This window comes from Helianthus annuus, chromosome 12, assembly GCF_002127325.2.
Source record: "Helianthus annuus cultivar XRQ/B chromosome 12, HanXRQr2.0-SUNRISE, whole genome shotgun sequence".
In the NCBI taxonomy this organism is placed as follows: Eukaryota; Viridiplantae; Streptophyta; class Magnoliopsida; order Asterales; family Asteraceae; genus Helianthus; species Helianthus annuus.
Window position 1 is genome coordinate 68,414,226 of NC_035444.2, and position 13,338 is coordinate 68,427,563.

Sequence of the window (13,338 nt, forward strand, 5' to 3'; positions counted from 1 at the left end):
AATCATGTTCTTGTTATTTCACTCCTATGTACATAGATAGTAGGGGGGTTTCGCTCCAGGATACATGGGGGTTTCGCTCTTTCAATCACATGGTGATTTCACTCATGCTGTTTGGAGCGAAATCAGAACACTATATAAACCTCATGTGTGATCTTCATTTGTAACCATTAGAGCGAAATCAGGTCATGCTATAGGTGTCGAAACTCTGTCAAAATCTACTCAGAAAGCATTAATAGAGAAGGAAATTGAAGGAAAAAACTGTTGTTACTTTGTTTACACTGATTCCGCCTTTGTATACAAAGATGAACTGCCTTAACTGACTTTTTCGGGTCATAGAACGGTCCAACAGGTGGCTTTAAAGTGAATCCAGAAAAAGTGCAAGCTATAGAGCGGATGCCGTTACCACGAACAATCAAAGAAATGCAGCGATTGGCCGGCCGCCTAGCCGCGCTTAATCGGTTTCTGTCGAACCACGCAACAAAGTCATATCCTTTTATCAGCACCTTGCGCAACTGCGTAAAAAAAGCAAGAATTCAAGTGGACGCCCTAAGCAGAAACCGCATTTTAGCAAATGAAAGAATGTTTGATGAAGCTCCCACCTCTGACCGCGCCGTTCGAAAAAAGAGCCACTCATACTGTACCTATCCTCCTCGGATAAGGCAGTGGGGTCGGTATTGCTTGTGGAGAGAAACGGAGTGCAAACTCCAATTTATTACATCAGTAGGGTGCTTACTGATCCAGAAACGAGATATTCAACAATGGAAAAGTTGGTACTTGTGCTGCTACATGCCTCTAGAAGACTGCGCAGATACTTTACAGGGCATGTGATAACAGTACTCACCAACTTTCACATTGGCACTATTTTACAAAAGCCAGAAACATCAGGGCCGTTAGCAAAGTGGGCGATCGAGCTGGGGGGCCACAACATCTTGTACAGGCCGCGCCCAGCCATCAAGGGTCAAGTCCTTACAGACTTTATCACAGAAGTCCCAGTGGAAAAAATCAAGGATTGCGAGATTGTTGAGACTCCCATGAAGGACACGTCTAATGAGTTATGGTTGGCCTCAAATGAGGATGGCACAGGAGCTGGGTTGCGCCTTGTGAGCCCCGAGAAGCATGAATTTACATACGCTATCAAGTTGGATTTCAAGAACACCAACAATGAGGCAGAATACGAGGCATTCTTGGCAGGTTTGCGCCTCGCCATAAAAACGGGAGCTAAAAATCTGCAAGCGCACGTTGATTCAGTCTTGATCACCAGCCAAATCAACGGAATTTATGATGCAAAAGGCGAAGTTATGGCCTTATATTTGGACCAGGCGAAAGAGTTACTCCAACAATTCAAGTCGTACAAGGTAGTTCACATCAATCGCTCCGAAAACAAACCAGCAGACGCCTTAAGCAAGCTCGCTTCAACTTCTTTTCAACATCTCGCCAAAGATGTAAGGATTGAAGTACTCAAAAATCCATCAGTGCTGCTGCGCCATGTTAATGTGATCGAAGTAGGGCAGCCATCTTGGATGACCCCTATCAATATCTGCAAGAAGGAATATTCCCGGAAAGCAAAGCAGAGGCAAGGAAGATCCAAAACAAGGCCCTGCATTATGAAATGAATGGTATCGTTTTACCGACCAAATGAGTCAATCAGAGGCAACACACAACTGTTTGAGAGGCGGAAACAAACAAACAGTCTAGAATCAGTAAAGAATTGAGTAGAAACAGAGTATTTCACTTTAAAACAAGCTTCTCATTCAAAATATACTTGATTACACGGTGGAATTTCAGCAGCACTTCGTGACACTCTGACTAATTCCGTACCAAATGAGAAACTAAACACACCTATATATAGGCCACCTAATTCCACTTGAAACATAACATGACAGTTCAAACGGAATTACCTAATTCCGTGCGGAATTAGGTAAGACCATTTCAAACGAAATTACATTAAGCACCCTTAATCTTTACATATTTGACACCTTTGACCCCTATACATTATGACCTCGATTTAAGACATAGACAATAGACATTGTGCACCAACAAACTCCCCCTTGGATATTGCCGGAGTCTTTAATCTAGTCTTCAGCACTTTCTTTCACAATGACTTGAACTTCTCTTCCCTCGGCTTAGGCTTTTTCAACAGCAGCTTCCTAAGCTTCTCGTTCTCACCAACTCTTTTCTTTTCTTCAGCAGCCATTCTTTGATTAACTGTATGCCTCAACATGTTATCTTTGTCTTCACGAGCCTTTCATTCTTTCTCAGCTTTCAACTTTTCTTCTTTCTCAATCTTCCACCATTTTAACGACCATTTGCTATCAGCATTAATTCCCTTCTGAAAGCAAATAGACACAACTTTCTGAAATTGCATCGCCTGATCTCTATCTTCAGCTTTGAACCAAATTTTGTTTACAAACAAACATTCTATGTCTTTAGCAGAGCAGTTCACCAACCATAGCGGATCATATACAAAGATTTCTCTAATTTCATTCTCTGCTCTGTAAGTAATCACAACTTCAGTCGTTATACAGCTGTATACCCAACACACAAAACCTTTATAGAACTCTTGTTCCATCTTTGGCATCGGAATATTCTTCACCACTCTTGGTTTCTTCACATGCAAGATTGTCTCTTCAACTCCAGTCACTGGATCTACCATCTTCACTTTCTTCGGGTAGCGAGGCTTCCAGTGTTTGAAACCCTTTAAGGCTTCAAATTTCATCAGACCCCACATGGGTACATCAAGCTTTCTAACAGGATAATCCAACGTTCTAACTTTCGATAATTCTTCCACATCCCACCAGGGTAATGACATGATATCATAAAGATATGCAAAGTATTGTACACCATATTCCCTTCTGATTGCATATGCATTCACTTGTGGCAAGAAACCCCAGCTGATGATGTCACCAAGTGATACATCTCTATATCTCTTGTAAAACTTCAAAGGACGCTTGAACTTTCTTTCAGTGTCTTTATGAAACCATTTCTTGCGTTCTTCTCGCTGTGGATCTTTCATAGTACCATCAAAATTCTTATCTTTCAAACATTCAGCAACTTTTCTCCTCAGTTCATCTCTGTTCTCTTGACTGAAGAACTCAACCAGAGTTGGAAAGTTTGAAGTGTCCTCATTCACACTTTCTTCATCAGTACAATCTTCAACCTCTACCCTATCATAGTTATCGGCTTTATCAACATACTTGTACTCATATTCAGGCTGTTGGTTGTTATCAAATGCGTTCAACTCTTCTTCAAAGTCAAACTTAAAATCAGGATCATCAATTTTCGTTAACTCGATAATCTCAGCCATTGTATACGTATGCCTGATTTCACCTTCCTCTACTTCAGGCTCTAGACGCAAAATCAACTTTTCAACTTTATCAACATTTTGATCATCCACATTCTCCCCCTCTCCTGTAGCATCCTCAGCTTCTTCATTCGCATCATCGTGAATAAAATCATCAACATTTTGTTCATTCGATGCTTCAGTAACTTTGACACCAGTACCACCCTGATCATCGTCATCATCATCATCACTGTGACTACTTGCAGAGAATACATCATCTGCATCATCAAATTTTTCTTCATCATCATCCTCTTCATCATCTTCAACATTTTCAATAACATCATCTAGTAACACGTCTTCATCAAAAATAGCAGATACTGCAGATATCGGACGTGGATTCTGAATAGGAGATTCAGGAACAGTAGATAGAACTGTTGATCTTTCTGTAATCTCAGAACCTCTTCCTACCACCAGACGGAGTGAGAACAGGTTATTCTTGGATTGGTGTTTGGTGTGGTGGTGATAAATGTGGTGGTGATTGATGTAATGGTGATAAATGTGGTGGAGGTGATGGTGGTGGTGTAGGTTGTTTTGGTGGAGATTTATGTGGTGATTTAGGTGGAGATGGTTCAGGTGGTGGTGATGGTGGTTTACTTTGTTTTGCTTTTGCTTTTGGTGTACGTTTAGGTAATCTCAAAATCAATTTCTTTCTTGCTTCTCTTGGAGAAACTACACTCTTTCTAGCACTCGCCTTCTTCCTAGCACCAGACGGAGGCGTTTGAGATTCTGTTACATGTTCAGGAGATGGAATATACACACAATCATCTTTCTCCTCTCTCCTCTCTCCTCTCTCCTCTTTCTTTTAAGCTGCTTTTCTTTTGCAATCTCAGCTTGAATTCTCTTCATACGCTCTGTTTCATCAATTTCTTCATCAGACAAGCTTGAAGAGCTTTTATCTCCATCGTCACCTTCTTCCTCACCAGCTGCCTTTTCTTTCTCAACATTATAAGCACTAAGAGATTTTAAAAACTCTGCAGAATTAGGAGATAAACGAGCATCTCCTTCAACATGAACCTCAGTTTCAACTTCAGCTTCATCTTCAGCTTCAGCTTCTTCTTCAAATTCGTCAACAAGCATAGTCTCAACACTTCTCTTTTGACGCTTTTTCCTTGGCTGAGATGACGAACCCTCCTCAGTTTGAACTTTCAGAGTTGCTTTTCTGCTCTTTTTCTTTTTCTCCTCTTTCACAAACCATTCATTCCTTGTATCTTTGAAACATTCAAGAATTTTCAACTCATCAGCGTAACTCTTTTCTTTTATTTCTTCCTCATTCCTCCAGTTCTGATGATTAATTGGATCTGGATCTTGATAATTCTTGTATTTGATGAAACCAAAGAATTCTACTTTTGTCTTTGGTTCTAGATTTTTTGGATGATATCTAGCCAATTGTTTCAAAGACTCATTATCCATGTGATACTACACCAACAGATCATTATTTTCATCTCTCTCCAACTCAGGATATGCATGGTCCAATATCATCTGAATAAAACGTGGATAAACCCAAGTCTTGCTTTTTGACGTGATATTTTCAACCATGTAATGAAACACAATGTGTGAAAAGTTGTACTTTTTGTTTAATACAAGAGCAGTCACCATATTCATTTGATAATCGCGCATAGCATCATAACCTCCCTTCCTGTGACTGAGAGCATTCACCACTGAATGGATAAGAAACTTGTAAAGCCTTGGAAAACACGCTTTCAAATAGTTTGCTTTGTTTAGTGAACCATTGTAGCCCATCCTCAACATGCATCCCTTTACCATCCTCTCCGGAAACTTTGTTGGAGAATTCTCTTCATCTGGAAAGTTAATCACTTCACGTACAACCTGTTCAGTGATAATGATCGGTTTATCTTTGCCATTTATGCTCACAATCGAATTTATTGTCTTGTTTGCCTCATCATATGTTGCATTCTCCCAAAAACGTTTAATGTGAGATCTGACTATCAAGTGTTGGTTTGTCAATGCTTTCTGAATTGGCAATCTCTCCATAAACTCAAGAATTTCTGCGAAACCAGCCATCTTTGGAATTTCTTTATCATAAACACAACACGTGTTGTTCAGTGGATCAAACAACACATTCGAAGCCTACAAACAAAACAACATACAATCAGTTTCAACACTTTGAAAATTTTACAAATAAAAAAAACACATTCAAACGAAATTATCTTCAAATGAAAATACATTTCATGCGGAATCACAATTTCAAACACATTCAAGTCTCATACGAAATAACATCTCAAACTGAATTACATCTCAAACGGAATCACTGTTCAAACGAAATCAACCATTTATACGAAATCACAGTTTATGCGGAATCATAGTTCAAATGAAATTACACTTTAAACGAAATCACATTTCAACTGATTATCACATTACAAACGAAATCACAGTTGAAACGAAATATCCATTTCATGCGGAATTGTCAGTTTGAAACGAAATTAACCAACAACAAATTTTCAAGAACTGATAATCAAATTAATGATCTGGGTTGTTCTTTAGTGAATTCCGAACACCATGGTATGTTTTTTGTTCATTTTTTTTACCACAGAAACTTCCTAGATCTAAGTCCAAACATACAGGTTTACCGACTTCAAACGAAATCAGATTATTCACATCAAATTGAAACCCTAAATTATGTCTACAACATATTTCGAGTCCAATGGTATGTTAATCGGTCATTTTTATTCCCAATCAAACCCTAGATCTACGTTTTCAAGTTCTGTTCATCACCGACACCTAAAACCAGACCAGATCCGAGTTAAATCAACACAGATCTCCTACCTTTCCCATGATAATAGTTGTGTAAACCAACTATAATCAAGATTCAATCAACAATCGGGCAAAGTAACGGCTGAAAATCGCAGGTTTTGGAATTTCGCTTGAAATCGCTTATGATGGTGACTTGAAACGAAATCAGAAGAATGAACCGTTCAAACGAAATTATGCTCCTATTTATAGACGGGGTAATTCCGTGTGGAATAAGCACTGATGTGTTTCAAGCGGAATTACTTCTCAAACGGAAACGGTTCAAGCGAAATTAAGTGTTCAAACAGGATTACCTTTCAAGTGGAATTGCATGTTCATGCGGAATTATGATTTCAAGCGAAATTACCTTTTCAAGCGAAATTATTTTCAATATTTTTCAACTTTTTACATTTTTGAGATTTTACCGACATGCCCAGTTAACCAAGTCCAAGCTAATGACCTTGGTCAACTGTTTAGCCTACCAAGTCCAAGTTAATGACATTGGCCGACCAGTTTATGAAGATGCTGTTTTTCTGAAACAATTTTAAGTTCAAGTTAATGAACTTTTGAACTTTCAAGCAATTACTAATCACTTTTTCAAACTTCTGCTTACCCAACCCTCATGATCCAGACATATTCAGCACATATGTTGGGATTGAACCCTACCAAAGGAACAGATAATAAAAGCCAAAACTGGATCACAGCAGTAGATTCAAAATAAGCAGATGTCTGGTTGCAAGTCTCTCCCCTTGAAAGTGGTTTCAACATCTGCTGACCTCCTATCTGTTGATCATGCAATCCGCTGACCTATAACTGCTGACCAAGACAAAGTCTGATAGAAGAACTAATGCTCTGCTGCTTAATCTACTGCCTTGGTTCAAGCTCTGCTGATCATGACAAGTACTGCTGGGTTCACGGCAGTGGAAGGATGCAACAGCAGTTTATGTTTAGTTTATGCATTGAAATGTAATATCAGTAGTTAGCATAGCAGTGTTTGTATAGATCAGAGGTTAGAGTTTGTTAGGAGGTTAGAGGTCACTTTCATGGTGACGTCAGCTTTGATGCTCAGTGGTATGCAAGTGCCTATATATAGAACAGTACTCTGTACTGTTCTACTCTGTACTGTTCTGTTTAGTTCATTCACCATCTTCTTTCTGCACGAACAAACACTGAGCTCAGGCTGAGGGGGAGTTTGCATATCATACACACATTGTAATCAGAGTTTAAAAATAAATTTAATCATTTGATTCAGTGTTAGAAAATGTATGATTGATAGCATTTCTTCTGTTTGATTGTGAAAAGTTTGGTTCCATTAAATTCCGCTGCACTACTCTTTCATCTGTTCATCTAAATTCAAACACAAATCACAATCAATCCAAACTCAGATCCTAACAATTGGTATCAGAGCTTGGACAGTCAAACTTGATCTAACAATCATTTTGACGTAAATAGTTCAGCTTGAAATTGTTGATACTGATCGTTTGTTCGTTGTGTTGAAAAACAGAGTAAGGTTTAATCACCGATAAAGTTGATTAATCAGTACCTGTAAAACAACCGGAAAGATGTCGCAATCTCAAGATGATAAAAATAACATTGGCTCTTTGTTTAAACCACCTATGCTGAAAAGAAATGAGTACAACATCTGGGAGCGAAGGATGCGTCACATCCTCGCTCAACAAAACACTGGATGTTGGAGGTCTGTCGTTTTCGGTCCTCATGTTCCTATGGTGCCAAGCGCAGAGGACGCCAAAAGATCCGTTCCTAAACCAACTGAAAATTACACTGAATTAGATTTTCAGAAGTTTGAACTGGATGCCAAAGAGTTTAGCATCATAGCCTCTGCACTCCCCAACGAAATCTATGCTGGACTGTTACATTGTGACAGTGCAAAAGAATTGTGGGATGCATTGAAGGAACAGTTCGGAGGAACAGAGGAGGTTATCGAAAACAATAGGGAAATTCTGAATCAGCAGTATGAAACGTTTTGTCACATCAAAGGGGAATCACTAACCCAACAATTTGAACGTTTCAGTTGTCTCATCAGTGAGCTAAGGCTTGTTAAGGTTACATTTCCAAATGCAACCCAAAATAGCAGGTTCCTTAGATCACTGCCAAAAAAATGGGACACAATTGTTTTTGCCACCAGGAATTCAGCTGAATTCAAAGATCTGACCCTGACCCAACTCCATGGTAGACTCCTGACCTACGAAAGGGAGTTGAACCAAAAAAGGAGGTTGCAAGAGTCTGGTAAAGTTACTGATGATTATTCATTCGGCAACACAGCTCTGTTTGGTCAGGAAGAATCTGGCAGTAGTAGTAAGGATCAGAGTTATGATCATTTTATTGACATAACAGCTGGGGGTAACTTCGTCAACTCTGATTCTCACTCTACAAATTATGCTTTCACAGCAAATACTGAGAACCAGATGTCAGATAATTTGTGTTTTGAGCTGAATGATTTGCAACATTTTGATCCCACTGACTTAGAGGAGATGGACATCTTGCATCAGTTGGCCTTGCTTAGTGTAAGAACAAGCAAGTTCTATAAAAGAACAGGGAGAAAATTTCCAGGGCTTCATGGAAATTTAAGGGTGGGGTTGGATAAATCGAAAATCAAGTGTTACAAGTGTAGTAGGCTAGGTCACTTTGCTAGAGAATGTAGGAGTCAAACTACTGGTCCCATAATAACTCACCCTAGCACAAATCCTAGACCACAACAACAAAACACTGTGCACTATACCCAATATGCCCCTGCAGCACATGTTAACACTACTCATTATGCTGCAACCCCTGTACCGGTGCATTATGTTCAAACCACTGTTCCACAAATTCAGTATGTTTAAGCCCCTGTCCCTCAGGCACAAGTGCAACCTGCTGCACCTCAAACAACTGCTCCAACTGTGACACAACCAGATCAGCAAAGCTTTTTCACACAAGGCTTTGTTGATTGGAGCAGCATGCCTGAGGAGCTTAGTGATGAAAATTTTGCTCTATATGCTTCTAATGATGCTTGTAATGATGAATTTTGTTTGATGGAATTAGAGTCAATACCAGAAGGGGATGAAGCTGAAGGTGAACAGCTAAGTGCTGAAACAGTGGATGAAGTTGCTGAAGCAGTGGTTACTGTAGTTGCTGGTGAACTACTGCTAGAAGAAAATTCAGAAATCCTGATTGAACCACTGACCGACCCCTGGTCCAAAGAAGACAAATAGGAAGAATAATTAAAGGAAGCTGGTGATGTAGAAGAGAGCTGATGAAGAAGATAATCATCAATGTGATTGTGCCATGATGGCTGCTGCTAAGGTATCACCTCAAGTTCTTGAAAAACTGTGTTCAGACAACTGTATTATTGCATTTGCTAACATTAAAGAGGTGAATGAAAACCTTAGAGATAAAATCTTGTCTGATGAGGTCAAATTTGAAAAGTCATTGAAAGAACTGAAAAACAAATTGACTGAAAAAAGATAAAGAGATCAGCAGTTTGAAAGAAGAACAAAGCATAACCAAAACTCAACTCCAAACTATGGTAGAAAAATACCAAGTTTGCAAAAAGGAGTTAGAGTCTACCCAGATCACCTGTGAAAGGTGGGTGGAGTCTTGCAAAGGGTATGAGGTTATGCTTGAGAAACAGCTTAAAAGCAATGTCAAGTTTGGTATAGGTCATAGAAAATATGATGACATTGCAAGCACTGCTGCAATGCAAGCTGTTTCTTCTGAAATCATACCAACCAACAAAAATGGCCAAGAGGTTAAAATAACCGACAAACTTGGTAACAAAATTACTCTGGAAAGATCTGTGGGATCCTCAACTTTTGAGGAAATTGAGAAATACCAATTTAAACCCACAATGGTCTGATGAGTGTGATATCCTTGAAAATTTCAAACCAATGGATTTCACAACCACTGATGGTGTCAAAGCTCCAAAAGCAAGAGTCATTCCTATCAAAGATATCCCAACAGAGGTTCAAAACTCTGTTGCAAAGGAATCTGAGAAAAGGAAGAAAAGAGAAAAGATCAAAAACTTGTTTTGTGAATTCTGTGAAAAGAAGAATCATCTAACAAAAGATTGTTTTCATCTAAAAGCATATGATATAAACAAAACAAGCAACATTTCACCTGCTGCCAGCTGCACCATCTGTGGTAAAAATAACCACAAAACTAAGGAATGTGTGTATCTCAAAAACTTTGACGAAAAGAAGAAAGAGTACACTGCAAAAACATCCTTAAGTTCATCAGCATCATCTGTTAAGTTCACCAAGAAACAACCACTGTTCATCCCTGTCCAAACTGTTGTCACAAAACAGCTGAACCAAACATCTGTTCAAAGGGATGTACAGGTGACAGATGCACCTCCAGCCAATCAATTCAGAAAAGGCAAGGAAAAAGCATCATACCAAAGGATTCCACACGTTTATGAGACTTACAAAAAGCCCTCTAAACCAAAAGTGAACAGGCATCCTTTTGGTTATCAACAGATGATAGGTCAAGACCCCCAACAGTGGTTAGAGAAATACATTCCAAAAATGTACAAACCCCTGAGCTAACCACTGTCCATGCATCTGCCTCCATCCCAGACACTGTTGAGACCCCATCCAAAGCCCTGTTGGCTTTGGAAACCTTTTTGAACTAATCCTTTACTTCATGTGCAGGGAGCTTCTGCATGCTTAGATAGTCTTTGGTATGTAGATAGTGGAGGCTCCAGGCACATGACAGGATGTAAAGCCCTTCTTCAAGATTTCAAAATCCATGGAGGGGGTGATATATCCTTTGGTAATAATAGTAAGGGAAAGGTTCTGGGTTCTGGTACTGTAAAGTCTGGAAATGTAAAATTTGAAAATGTCAATCTTATTGATAATCTAAAATTCAACCTCCTGAGTGTGTCTCAAATGAGTGATAAAGGGTTTGGATCATTCTTCACAAAGGATTGTTGTAGGATTGTCGGACCAGAAATGGTTAGTAAGATTGAAGCAATAATCAAGAAAGGCTCAACAAAACTTGTTGCTCAAAGAAGTGGCAATGTTTATGTTGTTGACATGTCAAGAGAGTGTCCCAGAGCTGATGCCTGTCTGTTCTCAGCTGCCTCTAACAAAGAGACAGAGTTACGGCACAAAAGACTGGGACACACAAATCTCAAAACAATAAATGAAATTTCAAAAAATGGCTTAGTAAGAGGCTTACCACAAAAAATGTTTTCATGTCCTGAACACTGTGTTTCCTGTTTAAAAGGAAAACAACACAAGAGCTCTTTTAAGTCCATTGAAGAGTCCAAAACAACCCAGTGTTTGCAGATGCTGCACATGGATTTGTTTGGCCCAGTGCAAGTCATGAGTCTCAAAAAGAAAAGATATTGTTTGGTTATTGTTGATGACTTCTCTAGGTTTACATGGACCTTCTTTTTACACTCTAAAGATGAGACTGCATGCATTTTGCAAGACTTTGTGATACAGGTTGAAAAGCAATTTGACCTTCCAGTAAAAGTCTTCAGGAGTGACAATGGCACAGAATTCAAAAATAAGGAGTTGGATGCCTTCTGTGTGAAGAAAGGGATTGTAAGGCAGTACAGCATTCCTAGAACACCAGAGCAAAATGGAGTGGTTGAAAGAAAGAACAGAACGCTGATTGAGGCTGCCAGAACCATACTTGCAGATTCAGGTTTGCCATTAACTTTTTGGGCAGAGGCAGTAAACACTGCTTCCTATGTCCAAAACAGAGTCTTAATCAACTCCAGGCACAAAAAGACTGCTTATGAAATTCTGTATAAAATAAAGCCGTTAATCTCATATTTCAAAGTTTTTGGTTGCCCATGCTTCATTTTGAACTTAAAAGATTCTATCTCAAAATTTGCAGCTAAAATCGATATGGGATATCACTTGGGATACTCATCCACTACTAAGGCCTACAAAGTGTTTAATACACGGACCAAAGCAGTGCAAGAGACCTTGAATGTAAAGTTCAATGAACTTTCATCACTGAAAATCCTAGCAAATCCTGCAGAATTGTTTGATCTTGAAAAATTCACCTTTGAAAATACTGCTGTCAAGACTAACACTGCAGGCCCATCAGAGGATTCATCACCAGACTATGGATATGAAATCATCATTCCTCAAAAGTCTGCCTCAAGAGGAGGAGCATCAGTTGTTCAAAACAGTTGTCAAAGCTCAACCACTGCTACCTCAACAGTTGTTGACCAAAGTAGCCCCTTAACCACTACTTCCACCTCATCAAACACTGCTGACAAAAGTCCTCAAACAGAGGATCAAAGTCAGCAGGTGTTCACACCTTTACCTCCAATGCCTCCACCTTTTGAAGCCACTGCTGGGTCATCAAAGTCACCAGCAGTGGTTAGCTCAGATGATACACATCTGCAGCCTTCACCACAAAATGCCATCATTCCCTACCAAGGAGAGCTAATCTTCTTGAAATCTCATCCACCAGATCAAATCATTGGCAACATCAATGAAGGGGTGCTTACCAGAAAGCAATCCCAAAACATTTGTCTTTTTGCTGGCTTTCTATCACTCCATCAGCCAGTCAGGTATCAAGAGGCACTAAAAGACAACAGCTGGGTAGAAGCCATGCAAGAAGAGCTCCAACAATTCAGAAGACAACAAGTATGGGAGCTTGTACCACTTCCAGAGAATGTAAGTCCTATTGGCACAAAGTGGGTCTTCAAAAACAAAACTGATGAAAGGGGCATTGTTGTCAAGAATAAAGCCAGGCTTGTGGTTCAAGGCTACAGACAAGAAGAGGGAATTGATTATGATGAAACTTTTGCTCCTGTTGCAAGACTTGAAGCAATCAGACTCTTTCTGGCCTTTGCTGTCAACCACAATATCAAGGTGTACCAAATGGATATAAAATGTGCATTCCTCTATGGTAAGATTCAAGAAGAGGTATATGTCTGTCAACCTCCAGGTTTTGAGGATCCATTTTATCCAGATCATGTCTACAAGCTAAACAAACCTTTGTACGGCTTGAAACAAGCACCCAGAGCCTGGTATGAAACTCTTTCCACCTTTTTACTTTCCATTGGTTTCACCAGAGGCAGGATTGATAAAACACTGTTTTTAAAATGGAGAGGGGAGGATTTGATGATTGTCCAGATTTATGTGGATGACATCATTTTTGGAAGCACATGTAATAAAATGTGTGAAGAGTTCAGACAACTCATGACAGCTGAGTTTGAAATGAGTGCAATGGGTGAACTACAGTGCTTTCTTGGTCTCCAAGTAAAGCAGCTGCAAAATGGC